The sequence below is a fragment of the Hylobates moloch genome, unplaced genomic scaffold (assembly GCF_009828535.3).
Source record: "Hylobates moloch isolate HMO894 unplaced genomic scaffold, HMol_V3 SCAFFOLD_3, whole genome shotgun sequence".
In the NCBI taxonomy this organism is placed as follows: domain Eukaryota; kingdom Metazoa; phylum Chordata; class Mammalia; order Primates; family Hylobatidae; genus Hylobates; species Hylobates moloch.
The window spans coordinates 75,669,175-75,690,720 of NW_026652278.1; the positions used below are offsets into that span (position 1 = coordinate 75,669,175).

At 38.0% G+C, this 21,546-nt stretch overlaps 1 long non-coding RNA gene across 2 annotated transcripts in view; it reads right to left on the reverse strand.

Annotated features, from left to right (window-relative positions):
* Positions 1–3,644: 3,644 nt before the first annotated feature.
* LOC131382951 (uncharacterized) overlaps positions 3,645–21,546 on the reverse strand; it is a 31,649-nt gene continuing 13,747 nt past the window's right edge. The window contains exons 3-4 of one of the 2 annotated variants that reach the window (XR_009212580.1): positions 17,757–17,926; positions 3,645–3,697 (exon numbers count right to left, since the gene is read on the reverse strand). This is a non-coding gene — a long non-coding RNA (uncharacterized LOC131382951). Of the gene's footprint in view, positions 3,698–8,107; positions 8,413–17,756; positions 17,927–21,546 lie in introns of those variants that run through there. The other variant, XR_009212579.1, reaches the window with a different exon arrangement.

Below are 21,546 nucleotides of genomic sequence, written 5' to 3' on the forward strand. Positions count from 1 at the left end.
CAGCACTCTGTGTCTAGCTCAAGGTTTGTTAATGCACCAGTGAGTGCTCTGTATGTAGCTAATCTGTGGGGACTTGGAGAACTTTTGTGTCTAGCTCAGAGATTGTAAACACACTAATCAGCACCCTGTCAAAATGGACCAATCAGCTCTCTGCAAAACAGACCAATCAGCTCTCTGTAAAATGGACCAATCAGCAGGATGTGGGTGGGGCCAGATAAGGGAATAAAAGCAGGCTGCCCCAGCCAGCACTGGCAACCCACTCCAGTCCCCTTCCAGATTGTGAGAACTTTGTTCTTTTGCTGTTTGCAATAAATTTTGCTGCTGGTCACTCTTTGGGTCTGTGCTACTCTTATGAGCTGTCACACTAACTGTGAAGGTCTGCAGCTTCACTCCTGAGGCCAGCGAGACCACAAACCCACTGGGAGGAGTGAACAACTCTGTACAGGAGGAACGAGTAACTCCAGACACGCCGCCTTAAGAGCTGTAACACTCACCGTGAAGGTCTGAGTAACTCCAGACACGCCGCTTTAAGAGCTGTAACACTCACCGTGAAGGTCTGCAGCTTCACTCCTGAAGCCAACGAGACCACAAACCCACCATAAGGAAGAAACTCTGAACATGTCCGAACATCAGAGGGAACAAACTCCGGACACATGAACTTTAAGAACTGTAACACTCACTGCGAGGGTCCATGGCTTCATTCTTGAAGTGAGACCAAGAACCCACCAATTCCAGACACAGTGGGACATAAAAAATTCAGGTTCTATTTTTTATTTATTTACTTTTTATTATTTTATTTATTTTTGATTATACATTGACAATTTAGAATTTTATCAATTTATGGGGTACAAAGTGATATGATCTATGAATATAATGTATAATAATTAAATCAAGCTATTTAACATTTTTTGTGGTGAGAACATTTGAAATTTACTCTTAGCAATTTGAAATATACAATGCCCTATTATTAACTACATCTACTATATTATAAAATAGAACTAAAAAAAATATTCCACCTGTCTAATTGAGATTTGGTACCCTTTGCCCATCATCGCCCCATTCTTCCCACCCTCAGCCTCTTCAGCCACCATTGTGTTTTGTGTTTCTATGAGTTCTATTTTGAGAATTATAGGGCACTGAAAATAGAGTGGGCTTTCCATTCAGGCAACTGAAAGGTAATATTTACTTCTGCCTCTGTGTAGTTTTGCATCTTTAGGCAAGGTTCTCTGCTCCTTTAATTTCATCTGAAAATTGAGAATAATTATTTGGAAAACAAATATAACACTTTTATTATATTTAGGCACTTCAAAACCTATGCATTTGTAAGCATAAAGTTAAATTTTCTGAGAAATAAAATGATCTAAAGATGTATATATATTTTCCAGATTAACATACAACTACAAAATTATAGAAAAAGGTCATGTGTGGCATTAAAAAAGACTGAGGGAATTTGCCTTGAATAAGAAAAAATACACATTTTGGGGGGTATTTTTTAACCATACTTGCCTGTAAGCAGAAGGGTGTTAAAACCCTAAAAGTTGATTATTTTGCTTCTGAAAATGTTGTCAGTACCATCTCTTAATTTTGTTTGAAATAATTTACCTATTCAAATGTTCCTGGGCTTTATCTCATACAGTGTATGGTAAAATAATGTAACTGTAGGCTTGTTTCTGACAGTCATCTGCAGAGGCTGAGGGAATCTGCAGTGAGTCAGTGTTAGAGCACAGGATCATGGGCACTGGAGAGATTTTGAAACATCCTTTTCAAAGCCCAACCTATCTAGTGAAACAAGGGTGTCTAATATAAAGCAGAAGCATGCCTTCTAGAGAAAGGACATTTTATGCTGAATTTATGCTATATCGAATTTTGCAGAGTAAATTGAGAAGCTCCAGTCAGCAAAAACCAAAAACCCAAATCCAAACCTTTATCAGATTATCTCCCTACAAATCCCTGACATAAGGTAAACATGGCCACATTTTTCCTGTCCTAATTCAATATTGACATGCAGCCTCACAACTGATATAATGGTTGTCTTTTTCCCAAATTTCACACACAAATCGTGAGTCTTGAAAAAAATGAACATTTTATTATGCAAATATCTTTCAAAAGGGACGAATAAATATTTGAGTTGTTTTGGCAGACAATCCAGGGAGATTAAACTTTTATTTTGCTTTATGTATAATCCCATTTTGGTCTATGGACAGGGAAGCATGGAATCACCAGAGGTGATGTTGGTTTGGGCACAATGTAGACTGAACATAGAGGTACAAATAATTTTATTTTTCAGTTTTTAAAGTGTAGATATGACTTAAAATCCAAAAGTTTTGCTACAAACTGTTTGTTTCCTTTAAAATTTCAAACCCTAAAGAAGTTAAGTTCTTCTATGTTTGAGTAATTTGCCTACAAACAACTAAAAATGTTGTTTTGAAAACTGCTTAATGACTTAGGCACATTTCTGAACTTTTTCGTTAATCTGTATGACTATTTTCCATGTATAAATACTCATAAGAAAAACTTTTTACTAGATGTTTGCATGCTTTAGGACATGTAATATATTTTTCTTTTTCTTTAAATGGTAAAAAACAGCAAAGCAAATTATAAAAACATTAAATACCACAATGTTTATGCCAGCGTAAAGGAACGCTCTTATCTTCACCAGTACCCCAAGTCTTTCTCCCAGAGACAGTCTCAACAGAAAGTTCCTTGAATATTCTGTCAAAAATGTGCATGTGCTTGTAAGCATTTATATTTGTGTACTTTTCATCTTCAAAAATTACAGCATATTCTGTTCAGAGTTTTTTTCACTAACAATTTGACAGATATAAACACCAATTTTTTAGAGAGATACACCAACAAACACTTCTAACACTTCCAACAGCAACTCAAAAATGTTTTTAAAAAATTTGAAACATTTTTATACTTGTTGATTTGATTTTTAAAATATTTAAAAAGTCATATTAATGTAATTATGAGTGAAAGTTGCAGTCATCCTATAGGCTTATAAACTACTTAGATTTACCTGTTATTTTCTGTTGGCTTGATGGTGTTTCACCAGGTTATGTGTTCTTAAGATATTAAAATAATAAAATGCCAGCCATACATAATGCATTTTGCAAATATTGTGTGGTTTTTATTACAAGATTGTTAAATTATTGATATTCATAATTTATATACTTTTATTTATACAAATATATCAATCTTTTCCCTATGTGTCTGTATTCTGTGTCTTGGTGATCTACATCCTGACAATTATACAATGTCCATTTTCTCTCCACGGATAACTCTCCTTAGAGGTCAGAATGACATAACTAGCCAACAGTTCAATTTTATAGGTCTTGTATATTTCATACATAACCAAAACTAACTTACTATCTTTTTTTTTATCATCTTCTTTCTCATGCATTTTCTCTTTTCTACTGGACAACACCTCACTAGACCCCACTCCAGTACATCTGTTCTGACTGGTCAGTGTCCATGCCAGACCAGATGTTACATGCTTTGATTGTCACTGCTGTTTACATTCATGCACACATGTGAAAGATTGCCTCGGCCAATGGAACGTGGGTAGATGCAGCCTTACCTCGTACGCAAGCAGAAGCTCTAAAGACAGTCACACGTTTCTGCCAGGTTTCATGCTTCTGTCTGCCCTTGTTTCTGTGGAAGGGATATGGAGGAAGAGCTGTGGAGAAGAATACAGCTGAAAATCAGCAGAAAAGGATTTCAGTATTTCAACAATCATTTAAGTTACATCGGTGGGGACTGCATGACTATTTGTCTTGTAAGTGTATGTGAACACAACCGGCTCATATAGTTCACTGCCTGCTGAAACGGAGACCTCAAATTCAGAACCTATCTAGACTGAAATATTTCACCTTCAGTTGACCCCTCTCCATTTAGCCTCGATCTGCATTGGCAGCACCATCATCTCTCCAGCCTTAATTAACTCTTTAGATTTAGTAACTTGCCCCATCCAACTGATGAACAAGATCATCTCCTAAATAGTTTTCCAACCAACCCATCTCTCATTGCCCTGGAGCTCGGTTTAACTTCTCATTATAACTACACTTCTGCAAGGGCCCCTGAATAGCTCTTCCTCCTTCCCTTCTATAGCAGCTAAAGAAGCTTTTCTAGAAGAACAATGTGTTGACATCACTTTCCTTCTTAGGAACTTTCAATAGTTCCTCGTTTTTATGGATTTAATGGTTAGATCTCCAGAGTGTCCTATCTCCCCTCCAGAAGCCAGACCCCCTACAGCTCTGGCCTCATTGGCCCCTCCCTCCTGTACATATAACATTCTAGAAAAACTGAAATGTTTGTAATTCCTCTCACATTTATTGTTTCTCTATACCTTTGATATTATGCTGCACTCCATTTCTTGAAAGTTATTTTTCTTTCCCTTTCCTCAGGTATTACTGAGAAAAAAGTTTTTTACTCTTTCCCATAGAAAAATAAGTGTCCCTTCCTTTTTACTCCCATAATGCCTTGTGCACAACTCTATTATAGTATTTCATACATTAATTTCTTTTTGTGTCTATCTTTTCCTGTGACAGTTAGTTATTTCTCCTTTTTTCTGAGACGGAGTTTCTCTCTTATTGCCCAGGCTGGAGTGCAATGGCACAATCTCAGCTCAACACAACCTCTGCCTCCCGGGTTCAAGCGATTCTCCTGCCTCAGCTTCCCAAGTAGCTGCGATTACAGGCACGCACCACCATGTCTGGCCAATTTTGTATTTTTAGTAGAGACTGGGTTGCTCCATGTTGGTCAGGCTGGTCTTGAACTCCCGACCTCAGGTGATCTGCCCACCTTGGCCTCCCAAATATCTTTATTTCATTGATTGTAAAGGCTGGCAAATATATGTAAAGACTGACAAATATGTGTAAATTTAATTGATTGTAAAGACTTTCCAATATATGATACATAAAGTAAATTCTAAAATATCAAATAAAAAACAAATAATGGATGAATGAATAAATCAATGTGTAAATAAATGACAGGATGTCATCCTTATTATATTGTATTTCAATTTCTGATATACCATTTTGCTTTCTATTTTCTAAGCTCTTAGATGGTAGGGACCATGCCTTTCAATGCAGTGTCTAAATCAATGACTCAGAGCAATAGATACTTAAATGTTTTCTTAAAGACTGGCTGAATGAATGCTGGGAAAGTTAAATGTTAAAAGAAGAGCTGACAAGCAAGGGAGTTCATAGTCAAAAATAAGGCTTCAAACAGTAAGTTATACAGTTTGGGTAATTCTTAGTGCTATTTTATTTCCTTTATAAATTCCTTTACAATATTCTTTTTCTTAATGAGCTAAGGGAATAAAGATATTATTCCAGTTGCACATCAGATATTTAGCATATGTAAGCCAGGAAAACAGAATTCAGCAGCTATTAAAATGTATTGAAGCTTGTGTGTATGTTTCTTAAACAAATAATTAGAATGTAAGGTAAATCTGACACCTTGCTGGTTTATTTTGTGAAAAATATTAAATTTTTCAGCATTTTAAGCAAAACTCTATTGCAGTTAACATTTCATTTCCAACAAAGAGATTTACCTGTTTCTGAACCACTAAAGACAGTTCGTGTCTGTTTCAGCTGGTTTAGGAAAAGGTAGGGCAAATAGCAGAACCCAAGAGATTCATCTTAATTTCCCTGGTAGAGTAACATTTAAGGAAGTTATAGGGCATGAAATAAACAAACCTGGAAGATCTTAAGAGGGGAACTATGGTTCCAAATGTGAACAGCCAGGGTAAATTCTGCTATTGGAAAGATATTAGATATAAATGAAAGCATGTATTTAGAAATACAAGTTGGGATCTGGAGAGAATATCCCCTCCGTCCCATTAAGATGGGCCTAGATGAGGAAAGGCATTTCCTAAAAGAGATATGGCAAAAAGGACCCTGGCGTGATTCTTCTCAATTAATAGGTTTTGATGTAAGTGCATTGCTCATATCTAGCATTTGAAGCAACATTGGTTAGTAAATTAAAGAGTGGAGCCTATATAAACATGGAGAAAATGAACATGGCATGTTCCTGAAACAAGCTCTTGGCTAGAATTTAGAATATTGTTTATCATTATCCATTTTATGCAAAAGAAGATGATACATTGTTAAAGTAAATATTTCTGAGTTATTTAGGTAAATGTATAGCTGTGAGTGCAACAGCTAGTGAATACAAGATTCCAGGGATAAAACTGTCTCAAATAAGGAGGGTTATTTCCTCAATGCAACCTGAGTTAACAAAGTCATGTGAAAGAAGGAAAAAAATTCTTAGTCAATAAGAGCCCAGGTGGCAGCTAGATAAACAGTGCTTAGTGTCAAATGTAAAAGGCACTTTATAAATTTGTTTACTAACTTAATAGGTTTGTGAAGATAATGGTCACCACTTAACCCCAACTCTTAGCATAATACCCAAAACACAGCAAGAATTTAATAGACATCTTTTAGTTGAATAAATTAATAAATACATGACTATATCAGAAAGAATTTTTTAAAATGCAAATCAGGAGTGGTTATCAGAGGCTTAGAAAACTGAAAGGAGTCCAAGCTAAGAGATTGGTTCAGTACTGAGGTCATGAAGAGATACTGAATCCAGCAGCTCTCCCTTAAGATCAGGTACAATATATGTTGCTGGGTTGATCATTCCCCTTTGAAGTTGCTATACAGAAAAAAATAAAAATAGTTCTAGCCGGTGAAGAAGCATTGACTAAAATAATCAAATACAAACAACAATAGATCTATTTTTGCTTATTTTTTAACACTATAGATTTAGCATTTGTATTTTGTAATGGTTTTCTAAATGACCCAATGTTAGACATTGTATCTTTGTAAGCCTACATTTTTTGACAGTGTATTCAATTAATAATACTGCCATCAATTTGTGAAATTTGTGTATATTTGAAGCAGTTCTGAAGTTTGCATTAAGATATTTAATTGAATAATGTTGTGACTGTAAGTATTACAAATGTTTCTTATAATCCTTTCTTTCTGTAACTGAGGGGAAAATGTATTTTATCAAGATGCTTTTAGAATAAACTTTATTTCCTCTTATGAAGAATGAATAATTAATAATCATTAAGAAAAAGTTGGAAATATAAAACAAAATAATAATATAATGAAATACTGCATCGCATCCTCTTGAACCATCACTGACTGTAGTCATAGCTACAAATGACAGTTCCACTTAAGCTCAGATCACCTTCTGTTGTCAGCATTATCCTTCCAGCATCCCTGATGCATATCTTTGATTTCGGCCCCAGAACTTCTCAAATGTTTCAGGAACCAACTCAGCCCTTGTGTAACCATGGCCTGGAAGCATAGGCAAGTTAACATCCCTGCAGTCACCCATCAACCAAAGAAAAATGGGAGGCAGGAGATAAATGTTCCAACCTCCAGTCTTTCTGGAAGACACTGAACACTTTTTGGGAGTTTCTAGTCGAATAGAGTACCTGTTGGCCACAGCAACAACACTATAGGCTTTTCTGCCTTTTCTGTCTCATTATCCCCTTGCTCCTTCTCCTGATTTCACCTCTTAAATAAGCTACCTTATTGCAAGTCCTTTTTCTTAGCCTGTACTTCAGGAGAACCCAAACTAAGACACATAATACCATGAAATATAGCTATGGTTACAAAACTTAGACATAACCAACCCTAACATTCTGGATGGCATCCTTCCAATTTGACTTCTTTTTTCGAACTGTGTAAGATTATATATTTGGATATAGTTTGAGCATTACCAAATTATGCACAGCAAATGATGAAAATTTCCTTCCACAGGTTCACCAACCACATTTCCAACTAACCTCTCTCCATAGCAGTAAGTCATATTAAAGTTTAATATAAATCCTTCTTATCTTATTATGCTGTTTTATACACATAAATGTATAAATACAAACACATGTTCTATCTTTCTTGGTTACTATTAAAAGCACTTACAACTACATATTTTTCTATATATCTTTGACCAGTTTTAATAAAATACTAAGAGTTATCATTTTTGTTATTTTATGAATAGTATATAATTGATCATTGATTACCTCTTTGACACATGATATGTCTTTAGTAATTGAGATTAAATAAATAAATCACTAATAGATGGCATACAATTTTATATTTCAGAAATGTTAAGTGAATCTGAAATCAGCAACCTCTTTTTAAGTGTTCAGGATCTATACCAATCAGCAATTGTTGTGCAATAGACTCTCTCAAAACACAGACTGAGAACAGTCACTTCAAGCATCTTTGAGTCCGCTGAGTACCAGCTGATCTTGGCTGAAATCAGTGGACAGTGGGCAGCCTTGCTCTCTGCTTCAAGTTCTGGTGGCTGGGATGGCTCTGCTTCCACATACTTGTCATCATTCTCTAGGGTTTGCCAGTGTGAATATTGTTCTATTAGGTGTGCTGCTTTCACCTGAATAGAAAACCGACCAAAATATTAGCTAGTGTAGAAGAAAATGCTGAATGATCAAAATGATACTGATCACTACTGTAACTGTGTCTCTCTCCCTCTGTCATCAGTGTCATATTGTATGAAGTATTGTCTCTATTATTAGGGAATAACTTTTCCCTATATACGTGTATGTGCCCCTTTCCACTAATTTCAATTATGGAGGCTTTTAATTCAAGACAAGTTTTATATATTGTTTTATAAAATAACTATGTTTACTTTTTAGAAAAGAAAACTCATAAGCAAAATAAACAACAAGAAATGTTTTTCATGCCTGGTATCTAAAAACCCATAGCAGGGCTTCTCTGAAACACATAAAAGTTTTGTAGGATGGAATTCTATTACATAGCAACACAAAAAGGCTTGGGATCATCAAGGTCCTGTCACTTCCTCATGAAGATGAGGTCTTCAATTCCTTTTTAATGGTTGTTTTTTCCCCTGTGAAATCTAGATTATGATTCAGGCTGCATCATGCTCTTGCTCCAATGGAAGAAGAGTTTGTGGTGATAGTTCCTATTTAAGCCAACTCTTTTTGTGACAATTTCATGGCTTCTCTCTCCTTCTTCTGACAAATGTATTTAAAAGCAGCTACAGCTGTTAAAACACCAATAAGCTGCTCAGTGATTTTGAGCTGAGTGGGCAGCCCTTCCGTACTAACTGCCATGTCTTGCCTGTGCTCTATTTTCTATTTAGTGGTTATGTCTAAATTCTGGGTATTCTCAAAACCATCACAAAATCATGGCTCAAAATGAGGAAAGGGAAAAATCAATTACCTTATGCAATGCAATTTTGGTACTAACTACCCAGAGTTAAGCCAGATTTCACAAGTTAAGCAGTCCTCCATATGAATGCCCTCACTTCAGACACCAGCTACAAACTTGGGGACTCCTAGGCCACCCACACTTTTGGACAACTTGCTACAAATTTGGGGGTTCCCACTATCTGCTCTGCTTCAACGATTTGCTTTAATAAACTCAGAAAAGTACTGTGCTTAAAATCACAGTTTTATTATAGCAACAAAGGATACAAATCAGGCCAGCCAAAAAAAGCGATGCAGAGGGCAAGTTATGGGAGGCCCCCCAATGAAAAGCTTCTATGTCCACTCTCCATGGAACCAGGATGCATCATCCTCCTGGCACATTCATGTGTATTACCAACCAGGAACCTTGCCTGAGCTTCCTGTCTGAGTTTTTATTGGGAGTTCATTATGTAGACATGATGGATTGAATCACTAGCCTTGAGGTTGAACTCTTATTTCCAGCCCTCCTCCCCTCCATGGAATTTGGGTTAATTTCAAGTAGCACAAACCCCCAATCCTCTAATCACATGGTTGGTCTTTCTAGCACAGCCAAGTCCCATCCGAACCATCTCCTTAGCATAAACTCACCTGTCATCCAAGTGACCCACCATGAATAACAAAGACTTTCCTGTCACTATGGAAATTCCCAAGGTTTAGAAGCTCCCTGCCAGGAACTGTGGACAAAGACCAGCCAAATGACTTAGTATATGATACCTTGGCATAATGATTGAGTATCTAAAATACACCTGTTATTTGAAACCTAAAACAAAAAGAAGAGGAAGCAATAGAAGTAGAGAAGTGATGTTCTTTGTAAAGCCAGAGGAGCACATATAAATATACCTATTAATAATGCTCACATAAGACCCACACAATCTAGGGTTTTAACACAAATGCAAATACATAATAATGAAAGGAAAACCCAACTTTTAAAGTTGAGCACTAAGAGTAGGAATACTTGAATTTGAAATCCAGGTCTATCCTAGCTAATTTTACTTTTCAGCAAATCACTTAAACTCTGTGAACGAACTCAATTTCCTCACCTCTAAATTAGTAATCAAATATTTTCCAGGAATGTTACAAAGGATATAATTAATAAATACAAACGAGATTCAGGTTAGGGGTAAATAGCTCACTAGAGGGGAATCTGATTGTATAACACAAATTTTTATTTCACCAATTGTGAAGATTCAGCTCCCCAGTTGCAGTCACAGGACTTTTCTTCCTCCCTAACCCATATCCACCTAATCTCACAATTCTGGCTATGATGATGTGTTTAGGAACAGATAGGAGAAATAATACCCAACCAATAATGGACTTTGTAACCTAATAATTGCTGGACCAGTGGCACGTATGATTGGTATAAATTTTTTGCAACACTGGTTTACCAAATCTGGTTTCTTTCATCTAATTGGCCAGAAACCTTGGACATTCTCTCCAGGAGATCCTTGAAATGTAACAAATGAAAGAAAGATATTTTACTATCATATTGATGGCAACAGGGGGATGGTATCTACTCTGAAATTCCATACACAGTTGATGCTTTCTTCTACAATGGCGACAACCTTTAAGCAGCCTATTCTACACAGCATCACAAATTCCTGCAGGCTGTTAACTTGAAGACCTTTATTTCGTTTTGCTTTCAGTCCCTCTCAAGTTATGATTGGTAAATGATCTATAGATGGTTAATGTGTTTTTCCACAGGTCTAGAGTTCTTGTAGCTAAGGAAATTAAACTCCCTCATCAACCTTAAATGTGAAATTAAAGAAATGTAGGTCCTGAACTGGACGCCAATATTCAAATGTCTTGAAACATGCTGACTTTGTCTTATACATAATTTCCCTTGTTCTCCAGCCTTCCAACTGGGATCATCAAATTATCAGCCAGCAACTAGCAGCCTAATTTCTTATAGGCAGCTTCTTTGTAAGGGATAAGCAAAATGCTTGAGAAGCGGCAGTTTTTGCAATTGTGAGAGGATTTCTCGTATTGTAGAAGGAACTGATATGAAGAAAGATTATGTGATATATGTGTGATTGTGTGATAATATGAAGCACCCCCAGATATTGATTGCTATGCTCCAGGTACTTTATGTACATTATGCAATTGAGGGGTTTTGCATGCCTTGTTTCATTTAGGATTCACATGGTTCCATAAGATTAGTGTTATTGTGGTTCAGGTCGAGAGCATTTAAGTAAATTGCTACAGGCAGTAAAGCCAGGAAGTGGTAGAGCCCGTTTGTATACCATTCATGCCACAGTTCTTAAAGACTATACTATACTGCTTGTGTGGGGAAATACATTTCACAATAAATCACATGGACAAGGCCTAATGCATGTTGTCAAATAACAGAAGTAAGATAAAATCCTGAAACTTACAGGGGTGGTTAATCTATCTTAATATATGGGAAGGCTGATTAGTCAGAACTGTTCTTGGATCAGGCTGCCTATGAGTTGGTGAGCTGCCTGCTATTGATGGAGTCCAAGAAGATGGGAGATAAGCACTTTGTGGAGTGTAGTCAGGGGAACATAGCATCCTATGGACCTGAAAAAGATCCTTTCTGTGTTCAGAGAACATTTATTGATCACCAAATGTCCAAGCCCTTTATATCTATTTCCAGTCCTTCAGTTAGTCTAGCCTTATTCTTTCCTACTTATATAATTAGTTTCAATTTTCCATTTTCTGTCCAGTACTCTATAAGGAAATAACTTGATCAACTTAACTCCCAGAGGAGAGATAACAGAAGCAATATCTTCTACAAGAGTTTCTGGAACAATGGTGTTGTGAAGAGAGTTTATTCCTAGCCTCCTAAATGGCCAGTCTTTGACTATCAGCTCAGTAAAAAACAAATCCTCCTTTGTGTCCTTAGAGAATCATAATCATATCAAGTTATAATATTCACATGAATCTGTTTGTCTTCTCCTTTTCTCTATGAGTCGCTGGGAGTTAAAATAGAGACCCAATAGCTTTAATTAAAAAAAAATCCCTAAAATTACTGTTCTCAGTAATATGTTTGAGAGTATTTTACAAATATACACGATATAGAAATCTCCAAAAGCCTAGATTAAAGAAAATAACACAAAGACAAAATGATTAATATGCAAAAAAACAGTAATTTTGATGCAGAAAAGAGATGACAAAAAATATAAAAGTATTTTTGTCGTTTAACTTTAGATATTTGACAGAGAATTTCATCATTAGCTAGACATAGTTAAATTTTAAAAAATCACAGTCAGTTGCTTTCAAAATATAAAATTCAAATGACTTCACATCTCAACTATATTTCAATGATGCCTGCGATCACAAGCACACACATCAAGGGCTCCCTACCCAGGTCCTTTCAAGTCATGCAATACACTGACAGCTGTGTAGTCAAGCATCTACTAAAGCTAGTTCTGTTCTTCAGGTATCCCTGTTTAGACTTAGCCCTGGGCTCCATTCTTTATTTTCAGTACCCTCTGCCTCTCATTCATGAGAATCGTGTGAAGAGCTAATACTAGTTAAAACTTCTTATCAAAATCCAGACCTTTTTTAGCATTTGGAGGCTCCTAGATTTTAGAGATATTTCATAGTGTACATATTATATATGATTTCACAGTAGCAATAGTGCCTTGATTAACAAATTCATAATCAAACGTTAATAATTCTATGGAAAATTATATAAATATTTACTCTAAGAGAGATAAAGACCATTAATACCTGCACATATCTTTGGATCCAGATTCCTACCAAATAACTCAAAAAATACTTTTGTTTTTTGGAGATTTGTGGATATCTAACTGGCAGATACAGGATGATAGACCAGTAGTGATTCTACAATGTGTCAGACACGTACTACATGCTGTACATTCATCTGACTTTGCTTCGTTGTAATACCTAATGTAGTTGCTCAATATGCCAGTTCTGCATATCATAGAGCTAGAGAGGCTCAATATGCCAGTTCTGCATATCATAGAGCTCAGATCTCACCTAAGATCACACAGATGGCAATCAACACCAGGGTGCTATGGTTTAGATATATCCCCCAGAGCTCATGTGTTAAAAACCTAATCCCCAATGCAGCATTATTAGAAAGGGAGGCCACTAAGAGGTGACTAGGTAATGAGGGCAGACCCTTTCATGAATGGATTAATGCCATCATTGTTGGACTGAATCAGTTATCATGAGACTGGTGGTTTTATAAAAGGAAGTTCAGCCACCATTCTCTGTCTTGTAGTCCCAGCTACTCGGCAGGTTGAGGCAGGAGAATGGTGCGAACCCAGGAGGCAGAGCTTGCAGTGAGCTGAGATCGCGCCACTGCACTCCAGCCTGGGGGGCGACAGAGTGAGACTCTGTCTCAAAAAAAAAAAAAAAAAAAAAAGACACCCAGAGAGGCTCTTTGCCTCTTCTGCCATGTGAAGACACGGCAAAAAGATGGCTGCCTATAAACCAGGAAGCAAGATCTCATCAGACAGATTCTGTCAGCACTTTGATCTAGGACTTCCTAGCCTCTAGAACTGTAAGAAATAAATTTCTGTTGTTTATAAGCCTCCTAATTTATTGTACTTTTGTTGTTGCAGCCTAAACAAACTAAGACATTGAGTCAGCCACAAATATGTCATTTATAAACGTTCAGAATATGGCTTAGTCACTACCCTGAGAAAAGAACCAAGTGCTACATGTTTATTAGAACCAAATGCTACATTTCCTGAAATGGATGTTATATTTTTGGTACTGTTAAAACAGAACTTTCTTCTCTGAAAGGACCACATTGGGGTGGGCAGGCTCTTACACATTTTCCTCTTCAATAGGTCAAAATTTTTTCCTGAAGATGGTATTGTAAAGTACAGGAAAATGGGAGGCCCATTAAACATCCTTGGGTCAGGCACGGTGGCTGACGCCTGTAATCCCAGCACTTTGGGAGGCCAAGGCAGGTGGATCACTTGAGGTCAGTACTTCAAGACCAGCCTAGCCAACATAGTGAAACCCCATCTCTACCAAAAATACAAAAAAATAGCCGGGCATGGTGGCAGGTGCCTGTAATCCCCAGCTACTTAGGAGGCTGAGGCAAGAGAATTGCTTGAACCTGGGAGGTAGATTGAAGTGAGCCGAGATCGCACCACTGCACTCTAGCCTGGGCGACAGAGTGAGACTCTGTCTCAAAAGAAGCAAACAAACAAGCAAACATCTTAGGGCCTCAGTTTATCCAGACTGAGGGCCCTTGAAATCAATTAGGATAAATCCTTAGTGAAAGAAATGTGCGTGGTAAATAAACATCTTTAAACATTAAATCCAGCTTGCCTTGGCTGGAGCACACTTGGTTGAATGTTGCATGGTGGATGTAAGTGAGGGATCCTCCTTTTTGCACCTTGAAGAAAAACAGCAGCCTTGGCAGAAGAAGGCAGTGGCATTAGCCATGGCAGAGACCAGAAGCAAGATCCAGCCAGGACATACCATATACTTCAGGCCATACTAGCACTGAAATGATTTTGTGAATGTCCCCTTCACACTGTCCTAATGTCAGTTCGGGGTGACCATATAATTTGCTATTCAAAATGGGGCTATTTTGAAAGTGTAAGGAGAAACATGGGGGAACTAGGACTGTCCCAATTATACCGGGACTTCCAAATACCCTAACTTGTAGCAGGGTATTAGTAAATGATGAAAGATTTTTGCCTCTGGGGCTGACGGAATTAACCTCTCTCAGCCTGAAAGGAGGAATCCTTTGAGGTCAGCACCGTTCTTCAATGCAGATTCCAGGGCTATAGTAGCTCATTCTTCATGAGCAATTTCAACCTAAAAGTAGTGAATTGCAGCCTCAGAAGTGAAACAGTGTGCAAGGTAGAATAACTGGAGAAAGTAAAATGTCCTTGATAATCAGGCCATATGAAGGCTAATGGAGCATTGCTGAGCCGTCTCCATTCTGAGGTCAAACTTGGACCTCCCAGTGGGAAATAGACAAGGAGTTCCTAAAGAAGTTAGAGAAAAGCAAAAGGCCATACATTCCCCCCTCGAACACCTCTCATGCTGGAAGCTGGAAGAAAAACAATACACAAGAAAGGAACTCAAGAAAAATATTTGTGTGTGTGTGTATGTGTGTGTGTGTACATATGTGTATAGGGACTTGTGTGAGACATGGGTACAAATCTACAATGAAAGACCTAAGAGAATAAAGTGATTCTAGAATTCAGAGGGAGAATTCCACAGTTTTGAAAGAGTGTTTATAAAGAAAAAGATTAAGCTGGGCTTTGATGGAGGGGCAGTAATTGGGGAGTTGTAGGCCATTCCATGTGTTAAACGCAACAGAAGCAAGAAGGCCAAAGACTGACTTTGCGGAAGGTTGAATTTGATCTATATATAGAAAAAGCTACAGAGAGGTTCGAAAGGTCACTATGACAGGTGCTGTCACTTTTGGCTGGTACATCAGTCAAACAGACCCTTCCAGAATTCTCTGGCTCCATGACCTGTGTGTCGACATAGTGAGAAAGTATCATCTAAAGGTCTCACTTATAACATTTTTTTTTTTTTTTTTTTTTTTAAAGAAACCGCCCCATCTCCCCCCCAGGCTGGAGTGCAGTGGCGCGATCTCGGCTCACTGCAAGCTCCGCCTCCCGGGTTTACGCCATTCTCCTGCCTCAGCCTCCCGAGTAGCTGGGACTACAGGCGCCCGCCACCACGCCCGGCTAATTTTTTGTATTTATTTTTTTAGTAGAGACGGGGTTTCACCGTGTTAGCCAGGATGGTCTCGATCTCCTGACCTCGTGATCTGCCTGCCTCGGCCTCCCAAAGTGCTGGGATTACAGGCTTGAGCCACCGCGCCTGGCTTTTTTTTGAAACAGTCAGGCTCTGTCACTCAGGCTGGAGTGAGTGCAGTGGCGCAATCTCGGCTTACTGCAAGCTCCGCCTCCCGGGTTCAAGCCATTCTCCTGCCTTACCTCCTGAGTAGCTGGGACTACACGTGCCCACCACCACACCCAGCTAATTTTTTGCATTTTTAGTAGAGACGAGGTTTCACCATATTAGCCACCATGTTAGCCAGGATGGTCTCGATCTCCTGACCTTGTTATCCGCCCGCCTCGGCCTCTCAAAGCGCTGGGATTACAGGCATGAGCCACCGCGCCCAGCTGTAACATTCTTTAATACAAAGTGGTAGACTGTTTATTTTCTGTTAAAGGGATTGGTTGGTAGTGTGAACAATCACTCTCATTAATAGATTATATTACCAAAATACAAGGCCTCAAGACACACCAGAAATAGTAAAAGTACTTGGGATATAGTTTAACCAAATAAAGATTCATGTTCTTAGGCAGAGAAATTACATTTCAAGACATTTTTGACAAGAAAAAAGGACCCCTGAGGTTGCAGAATTGAGCCTCCACTTGCACTATAATGTGTTGTATCATGTCAATAACGATACTAGCCATATCTTCTCATCCTGTTTATTCTTCTCACCATGGGCAGAGTTTGAGGGGTCTCAGGACCTAAGTCCAGGCAATCAGAACCTCTCTCAGGACTTTTATTTCAAAACTACCAAGGAATAGTTTTTGTCCCTCATTAGAGGTTCATAGTACTATAAGCTTATAAATTTAAGTCTGCCATGAGACACCTACACCAATTCCATGGAGAAAGCTTCTTTGTAGTAGGAAAAAGTGAGTTCAACATGAAAAGATAAGCAGAGATGAAAGATGGGTGGAGAGAAAAAAAGAACCCTTTGTTCTTCCCGTTGAGATCCCATTTCCTGCCTTTTTGTCCTTAATTCTCTGAGCTATTCCAGTTGCTTTGCAAATTATGTGGGCCAATGCATCTCTTTTGTTCTTAACCTAACTTAATTTGGGTTTCAACCACTTACACATAAGTGCCTTGAAAAATACAAAAATTTATTTCATGAGACTCTGGATTTGGAGAATGTCCAGACTCTGGGATGATCATTGAAAGGACGTAGAAGATCTTCTAGGTCATCCACAGGAACTTCTAGCTGGACACTTATAAACTAAAGAAGAGGATATGGACTGCCAGCTGCAGAATTATGAAACTGTGGCTCCTTGCTGTTTCATATTCCCCATGGGGAACTGCAGAGCAGCTGGTAAGTGGAATACACTGGACAGAAATCCAGAGTCCAATATACTCCAGCACTACCAATTTCATCCCTGCTACTGCTTCAGCTGCTCCTAACTCCAAAGAAAATTAAGGACCACACTGAAAACGTGCCTTTCTCTATTCTTCGTGTGTTCTAGGATGCAAAGGACTCCATATTTACAGAGATCTTAGCACAAATTGTGTTAATGGTTTTATTGGTGGAATAGTCAGAGAAGTGGATAAGGTTTCTCCCCTATAGTCTAGCTAGACCTTTTACGTACATAATTGTTGATCTTCTCAGCAAGAATTAGCCTTTGATACTGTCTACAGGCTATACAAAAAGCTTCCTTTGCACTCTACTTTTCTTACCTAAAACAAAAGTTTATTTTTGATCTGCAGCCACAGTTATAGAAAGAAACAAGGAAGACCCTTTGTGATAGACTCCATAATCTCTCAATACCTCAAGTGCTTCTGAAATGGTAGTCTCCACTTGCATTGTAGAACTTCAAACCAAGCTGGACTCATCTGGACTTTTTCTGGCCTCTTCACCAAGCCTTATCCAAGGCTATATGTACTGAAAATGATGCCGCTCTGTATTACTGTGGAACTCTGGATGGTGGGATGAAGAAACTGATAGAATAAAGGTAATCAGCTGTTTTATCAAACAACATTTGAGCAAGTAGACCTAATGACAGACAGTGGCTGCTGTGATATCCATAGTTCTGAAAGCATTATCATTGAGCTGTGCATGGGAGAAATGTGTAGATAATGCTGAACTTTGATTCCTAGCTTCACTTGGCTGGAAGTCATTGTTCCTGCCATCACCTAAAGAACTTCTGTTCTGTTTTGTTTTGTTTTTGTTTTTGTTTTTGTTTTGAGACAGGGTCTCACTCTGTTACCCAGGTTGGAGTGCAGCGGCATGATCTCGGCTCACTGCAATCTCCACTTCCCAGGCTCAAGCAATTCTCCAGCCTCTGCCTCCTGAGTAGCTGGGACTACAAATGCAAGCAAGCCACCAACACCCGGCTAATTTTTGTATTTATTTGTAAAGATGAGGTTTTACCATGTTGCCCAGGCTGGTCTTGAACTCCTGAGATCAAAGCAATCCACCCGCCTCAGCCTCCCAAAGTACTAGGATTACAGGCGCGAGCCACTGCACCTGGCTTGCTTACTTCTGACTTCTGCTACTCTTGTTCCCTAAGTCATTTGTCAAATTCCATCCTTTGGCCTATCCTGCGGCTTGGAATTCTACCCAAAGACATTTGTAATGGATATATGCTTCAGATATGAAACTGAGTTTATGTCACTACCACAGCAAGCCCCAATACATAATCTATCTGGTCCAGGCAAAGGATGCCTCCCCCATACCCAAGACAAGCTTAAAACTCTTTATTGAGATATTAAACCTACTTGAAGTAAAGAACTCCATTTTTTTTTACTCTGAGGCCAACTGAGCATTTCGCATAGATAGAAGATAAAGGAACCTTCTTCTCCTTTACACCGTGATCTCCTCTGACAACTCTGTGAGGACCATATACTTAGAAAATTAGACTATTAGGATGACTACAACTCTCTGTAATCAGGAAGTTGTGAGAAATGGCAAATAAAAACTGATCACCTGAAATAGGGGAATGGAGAGATTCATTTTGACATGTGCATTGCCCCAGTTCTCTTTGGGGCTTGATAAGGCATTTCCTGATGACCCCCTTGATGACCTGAATGACTGCAATGGGGCACTCTCTCTCAGCTCAACAGTCTCCCAAGACATCCTGAAGTAGGATGCATGCTTGAGACTCCAAAGCGGAATTTCTAAACTCTCCTTTTTCTAATCAAATTGTCTATATGGCTCAGGTTCTAGAGAAAAAAAAAAAAAAAACCACCAACTCTGGACAAAGTTAACTAGTGATTTTCAACTTATTATCAGTGGTTCAGTTTTATGCCTTCAAAGGCCTGATAATGAGATTGAATTTTGTGTCAGGGTCTTAGGGACCATAAGTAGCAGTGAAAACAGAAATTTTATCTCTACACCAACCTTGGCTTATCCAAACTCAGGCCAACATCCCCAAAATGAGACTCAAAGCTATAGCACATCCAGAGGGAGCCCATCTTATTACAGAAGATCTCTAGTTCTTAAAAAAATGTATCAAAGCCTCTTTCAGCTCTGGTTCTATATGTAAGGAGCTTGGGAATTGCCATTGTATTTTAATAACAAGTAAAAAGCCAAACTGACTAAAAAATCAAACTCTTCTTGGATCTGTAAAAGGAATGAGGACACAGGGCAAATGGCCACTCTCAAGACTGAAGAGACAAACAGACAAATACAGGAAATCACAGCTTACCAAAGCAGAGGCCCACAAGTGGAAACCACCACAGGAAGGAAAAGCTGAACTGTAACTGATGAATCTCAGTGCAGACAAACCTGAGAGTTAAAAACCCTGGGGGGATCCAGGCATAGACGGCCCCCCACAATATTGTGAAATATACCACCAGGAGCTTGACAATGTTCTCACAGTAAACATCAGGGAACAGTCCTCTTTTGCTTCCACAGTGGAAGGAGAAAAGGAACCATTTTGAAATATGCCAAGATATTTTTTCTTAACAAGTCCTGTGCTGTCAGGAAAAACTAGTTAACTAGAGCCTATCCTACTGGGATAGAATCAAAGCCTAATGGACCAGGGGATAGAAATATCAAATTCCGGTAACCTTTAGACTTCCATGTGTGAGAAAGGAACTACTCAACTCCAGCCCACTCTAGTCATTCTGTCCCACCTAAAGAAGTAGAAAAAAAAAAAAATCTGAGAAACACTTGTGAGGTTCACAGTCCAGAGGCACAGGCTTATTAAAACACTAAGACCTAATCCTAGAACTAGAGAATGCTTCCCTTCTCCCCACACCCTACCACCACATTACTAAAGGCCTATTTAGGGCAATTCCTTTTACCTGTTATGTTACATCCAGCTATCAGGAAAAAAACACAAGGAATATCAAAAGACAAAGAACACAATTTAAAGAGACACAGAAAGCATCAGATCCAGACACGACAGGGGTATTGGAATTATACTGGATATTTAAAACAACTATGATCAAGGCACTAAGGGATAAAGCACACAGCATGCAAGAACAGATTAGCAATGTAAACAGAGAGATGGACATCCTGAGAAAGAACCGAAAAGAAATGCTAGAGATAAAAAACACTGTGACAGAAATAGAGAATGCCTTTGATGGGCTCATTAACAGACTGAACACAGCTGAGGAAGGAATCTCTGATCTTGAGGATATTTCAATAAAAACCTCAAAAACTGAAAAGCAAAGAGAAGAAAGACAGAAACAGAACAGAATATCCAAGGACTGAGCAGCAACTAAAAAGGTGAGACTAATATATAATGGGAATACCAGAAGAAGAAGAAAAAGAGAAACAAGAAATATTTGAAATATAGAATTCTGTACCCTGCAAAATTATCCTTCACAAGTGAAAGAGCAATAAAGACTTCCTCAGACAAACAAAAATTGAGGAAATTATTGTCAGTAGACCTGCTTTGTAAGAAATGTTAAAATAAGTTCTTTAGAGGTAAGGAAAATAATATAGGCCAGAAACTGAGATATACAGAAAGGAAAGAAGAACATCAAGAATGGAATAAGTGACGATGAAATGAAACTTTTTCTTTTTCTTAATTGACCAAAGAGATAACATTTTTTCAAAATAATAGCAACAATGTATTTGATTATGTATGCTAATGTACATAGCACATACACATATAACACATATGTGTTATATGCATGTTAATGCATATATATGTATGTGTATATATATGTGTGTATATATATATGCTTTTCATGCTTCATATAAGTGAGATGAATAAGAGCAATGAAATAAAAGATGGGAGGGAAGAATTAGGTTTTAAAAATTATTATTATTATATTCTTGCACTACCTGTGAAATGGCATAGTGTTATTTGAAAATACATTTGGATTCATTGAAAATATATATTGTAAACTTTAGGGCAATCACTAGAAAAAGAAAAAAGCAATATAAATGATATGCTAACAAAGGAGAAAAAATGGAAACACATAGAATGCCAACTAAAACTACAAAAGGCAGAAAAGGATCAGAAGACAAAAAAAAAGGAAAAAAGAACAAGGACAACAAATAGAAAACAGTACCAAGGATGGCAGACATTAATTCAACTATATCAATAATCACTTTGAATGTCAATGGTCTAAATGCACTATTTAACAGTCAGAGTTTGTCA